Source organism: Anas platyrhynchos, chromosome 2 (assembly GCF_047663525.1).
Source record: "Anas platyrhynchos isolate ZD024472 breed Pekin duck chromosome 2, IASCAAS_PekinDuck_T2T, whole genome shotgun sequence".
Lineage (NCBI taxonomy): Eukaryota > Metazoa > Chordata > Aves > Anseriformes > Anatidae > Anas > Anas platyrhynchos.
In genome coordinates, this window is record NC_092588.1 from 74,109,263 (window position 1) to 74,114,566 (window position 5,304).

At 38.0% G+C, this 5,304-nt stretch overlaps 1 long non-coding RNA gene across 1 annotated transcript; it reads left to right on the plus strand.

Moving 5' to 3' along the window:
* Positions 1 to 423: 423 nt before the first annotated feature.
* LOC110354393 (uncharacterized) lies at positions 424 to 4,069 on the plus strand. Its single transcript, XR_002406283.4, has 3 exons — positions 424 to 801; positions 1,510 to 1,603; positions 2,269 to 4,069. It is a non-coding gene; the product is annotated as an uncharacterized lncRNA (long non-coding RNA).
* The last annotated feature ends 1,235 nt before the right edge of the window (positions 4,070 to 5,304 follow it).

Sequence of the window (5,304 nt, forward strand, 5' to 3'; positions counted from 1 at the left end):
AAACACATAACCAAAAGAAAGGAGTTTGAGCTTTGAAGCCATTTTCTTTAGCTAGCCCCTATATACAGCAGTTGGTTCATGCAAGAAAACATACTGTTTCTCTAAAACAGATGCTATCAAAACAAAATGAAGATAAAAATATACTCAGACCAGAGACAGAAGGGTAGTAGAACTCTGCATGTGTGAAGCAAAAATTATCCCCATAAAGAAAGCAATATCCCCTTAATATTGCATTCTTTTATAACTCATTACAGATGTGTATAGAACCTTCTTGTTTCTTTAATCATAGGAACAACTAAGGCAGTTTCAATCCCAATTTAGTAGCCCTAATAATTAACAGGCAGATCTTGTTGCCACTTGAACACTAATTGTATAATGCTGTATCAGGTAGTGGCTGTTTATCTGAAGCTTACAGATGCAATATAGTGTTTTCCCCTAAAACAGCAGTGGGAGGACAGCAGGGAGAAGTGTGTTTTCTGTGTCTGAATTGTTATGTTGGGATGAGGAGTGGGGAAGCAATGGAATATTTATCTGTCTGCGTGAGGAAGTGAACAGGCAGATTTGGGAAACGTTTTGGGGGCTTGAGACAGACAGGAGGAGGTGTAAAGCAAGAATTTAGGAGTCTGCAGCATAACATACCCTAAGAAATGATGGGGAAGAATTGGTGCTTGGCACAGAAATAGTTTCTTACTGATGCAGAGGATTAACACTATATTTTCTGCAGCTAGAAGTCTGATGAAGCCTGTTTGACCAAGAGCAGGGCTGGAAGAGGCTGCAAAAGGACACAGCAGGTAGAGGGAGGTATGTTTGCAGATTGTTCTGTTTAAAGACATTTTCCTCTAGTTGCTGTTGTAATAGCTTATCATCCACAAGGACTTTACGTGGTCACATTGAGGAAACGGTGCAGGCTGAATCATGTCAGAAGCCTGGCCAGTTCACACAGAGGTAAGAAACAGTGTCTATCCTGAAGATAAGTGCATTCAAACTGGTATACCTGGAGTGCCGTGTCGTGCCTTACTAGCTGTGCCCTGGCTGTACTGTGCTCCACCATATCCATGGAAACAAGTCAGCATGCCTCTTCTCCCACAAGTGGGGGAGTGACCAAAATTTGTGAGTGGGAATGATGTCTTTGGGTGACCTTGTCCGTGTCCTCAGAGGAGAACGTTAAATGCTGCCTGAAGGACAGAATTTATCAATTTTTTTCTGTCTGAGTAAATATGGGCCTTTGAATCTTTCTACCATTTGAAAGTGAGTAAAAGCATCTGTTGTCCACATCGGTTACCTATGGGCAGTACTGAGTAAGGTGAACGTGTGACAGGTGTTCTTTCTCCCTCTGAACTCCTGTATCCAATATGCATGAGAGTGAAGTTATTGTGTTTGCATCGTCACTTGAAAAATAACAGATTTCTCTGTGTAGGCAAGTGGAAAGAACAAAGAAACAGATTAGATCACTGTTCCATTACAAAGCCACATTATTTAACCTAGCCTTTTTCCTCATCTGTCCCTCAGAAACAGGAAGAAAAGTCCTGAAGATGTCACTAGTCTCAGAGCTATTCAGAGGCTGCATTCTCTGAGCAACCATCTGAGTATGGAATGCGCTACAGTAAGTCACAGAAAGCGTGCTAAAAACATTTTAGTCATCACAATCTCTCAAATCCACTTAGTCTTCTGAAGAAAACTTCTCTGACGTCTGACAGTATGATTGTTTCCCAAACTCACAATCTAAAGCTGACTACAAGTGAGCTTCAGCCTGCTTCACCTGGCAGCCCAGTGTCACCCTCAGCTGTGCTTCCTTCTAGAGCTCAGCACCCTCCAGGCACACATACAACAGGCTTTGAATGTCATGCCGATATATTAAACTATTACTGAGGGGATTGCCTAGTACTATCTTAAAATGTTCAGAAATGTAAAAAGTGGACATTTTTGTTATGAATATAAAATGTTGCAGGTCAAGTAAGTGCACATGCTGTCCTCAGAATGCTTAGGGGACTATAATAAAGAGATGTGCTCAAACTGGTATTCCTTGGATATAAAAAGAATTCGTTAGACTTGTTATATGGTTCTGAAAAAAATATTTTTTGTGGGTAGTTTTGCTGCAACAATAGAGAAAAAATATGACTCTAGAGGGTGACACTTAAAAGAGTGAGTGTCTTCTCAGTTGGTTTTCTGAGACAGAAAAAAGGATTGTTGATCATAATTAGCTAACGCCACAAGCAAACTGAATTTAGATTATTTCATTCTCTCCTAGAATTTTTTTCTTTCCTACAGCCTCAGGAACAGCTCTGTTTCCCCATCTTTGTATGCATCTTGCTGATGTGACTGTGTGGCTTGTTAGCCTTGGTTAACAGCCAAACTTTCAGCTGGTGTCTCACGCATTCTGCCACTACCACCCCACCGGGATGGGAAGAAAAACTCACAGGAATGAGAAGATCATGGGTCAAGATAAGTACAGTGACATTGTTTATCAATTACTGCTATAGGCAAAACTGATTCAACTTGTCAATATTAATTGATTGCCAATTAAAATAGGTTTGGGCAGTGAGAAATGAAAAGACAAACAAAAAAAAGGTTTAAAAGAAGCATTTTCCTTTCTCCTTTTCCAGGACCAACTTCAATTCTTCAGACTCCTCTACCCCCACAGGAGACACAGAGAGGATGGAGAGAGGAGCTACAGTTAAATAACAACTAATAATGAACTAGAAACAACCATTGGACAACAATTATTCTGGTGAAATCTTCCAAAGGAAGGCTTAGTAGGATTTTTTGAGTCCTGGCCTCTCCTTTCATAAGCATGAAATCCAACAATCTTCCTCCCAGGCACTTGAACTTCCATTTTTAAAAGCAGTAATGCTTGAGAACTGGGTCTCCTTTTGAAATGTTGTCCAGAATTTAACTGCAGTGATATTTGCTATGGAGCAGCTAAACACGTATATAGTCTGCTTTTATCCATTTGCTTTTATGTAAGCTTTATCATCTGGATCTTCTCTCTTCCTGGTATTAATGCTCCTCTCTATTTATAGATAGCAATTGTTCCATTTAAGACTTCATTTTGTAACATTAGGAAAAAATAAACTCTTTTTGTCTCCTTCAAAGTATAAATAGAAAGACAGGCTTTTATTCACTCGGGCAGATTAGGTGAGATCTGTCCTCTAGAACACAGGGACACTTTCCAGGTTCAGATGTGTGATCCAGTAGGATTCTGGTTCTGCATTGGGATTGGAGGTTCATGGTCCCATTTCCATCCATTTTCTTGGGAAGAAAATCAAGGCATACGTTAGCAAGGTGTAGGAATAAAATGCTGTAGAGTGCCCATATCCACAGCATAAAAATAGTTTTGTAGTTCTCTGTACCTGATCCATTTTGCACTCCTATTTTTCAGCACTTCCAGGAGTATATCTTGTATACCTGATGGGGTCCTAACACTATCTTTTATAATGATACTAGAATTTCTCTTTCCTTGAAATGCTTTCCTCAGACATGAAAGAATTGCATTTGCCTTCGCTAGTCCTCAATTTTCTTGATAGCTTGTCATTAACCTGTAGCTAACTAGTTGAAATTACAGGTCTTGTTCTTTATCAGTTATTTCCACAACAAAACTCCCATTTTATATCTGAGATATATGGTATTTTTAAAGTGTATCATCTTGCATATAGAAATTGTGATTTCGCTTGCATTTATGTTATTTCAGTCCTATGGTCATTCAGTTATCGCAGTCCTTCATGGTAACAGATACCAGCCCAACATATTCAGTACACTGTACTGACATGATCCTTTTTTATGCTGATGTTATTAATGAAAATATTGAAAAATATCAGTTTCAGGGGTGGTACTTAAGAAACTCCACCTATCACCTTCTGCTGGTGATATTTATTATTTCAGCTGTACCTGCTGTATTCTCCCTTTTCTTGAACAACTTATCCACTCTGCAACTCCTGTACTTTCTAATTCTGATAGTCTTTCATATCTTTTCAGAAACAAAGTCCTACAAGTGAGACATCCATCCATCCTGTATTTGGTGTTTCTCAAAAAAGAGGAGGAAAAGCATGCCAATGAACATGAAAGGTGGATATAGGCCTATCATACATTAAATTGAAATCTGTTGTATAAATGCGTAATCTCTGAAATCCTGTTAAATTTGGTCTAAATTGCTTCTATGTTCTCTGACAGTGAATTAATTCCATAGCTTAAACTCTACAGTTTATTTTAAGATACTATTTTTTCACTGTTAACTGTGGTATCTTTTAATATAATAATTTAATTTTCAGCATATAATGAACATTTTTCTCTGCTTCATTTTTCATATAACAGCTTGTTTATGTCACACCTAAACTGTCATCCAATAGTGTGAAATTCTGTATTGAGAGACACAAATAATTCTAGGAGTCCTTTGCAAAGAAAAAGCACACAGAAGAGACAGATAGCATCAAGAATTTTAGAATTTTTCTTACAGTTTCATTAAAAATCATTTTCAATTTGTTCTTTGGGGAGTGAGAATTATGGTCTTCTTAACCTGCATGTAGTCAGTGGCACCTTTAAAACTGCCCACTGAATTCAACTTACAGTTTAAATAGGGAAATATTTGGGGTTACTTAGGCTTTTTGTTTGTTTTTCTCAGAGAGGTGAGAACTATTAAAAGGAGCTAAAGGAACTAAAATGAACAATTTCAAAATGGAGTTCATGATCAGCCTGTGGAACCTGCTGCAAGAGGGGGGGAAAAAAAAAAAAGCCTTTACTCAGATGAAGAGCTTGGTTGAAATCCAAGTCTGACACTTAAACTATGAATTCATCTCAGCCACCCTCTGATTGTCATTTCATGAAGTCAAAGTAACTTACACCACTAAGGTTTGACAAGCGCTCTGAGCTGCTCAACCAAATAGAAGTAATCCCCAAGGGTTTTTCTGACTGTCCTCTATCTCCCAGCTATCTGACACTCTTTAGTCAGCTTTAAATTTTGAAATTGCCTTTTAAACAATGAATGAAGAAGGCATTTGGATGCTCAGCTCTTAAACACCTTCCTCTAGTGGGTAACCTATTTCTTAAGCAATTAGCATCACCTCCAGAAGAAATAAAAAAACTCAAAGCTACTGAGTATTAGTAAAAATGTCTGAAAACTGTAACTCCAGTAATCTTTACCCTAGGGAATGGAAGAGACATTGGGGGAAAAAAAAAAAGTTGCACAAAATGGATCTGGAAATGTTTTCTAACTTATTTTATGAGCTACAGGTGTTTTACCATACTAAACGACATAATCTTCTATTGAAGTTAATTTACCTGCCTTCAGCATTAGTATTTTATTTTATTTTA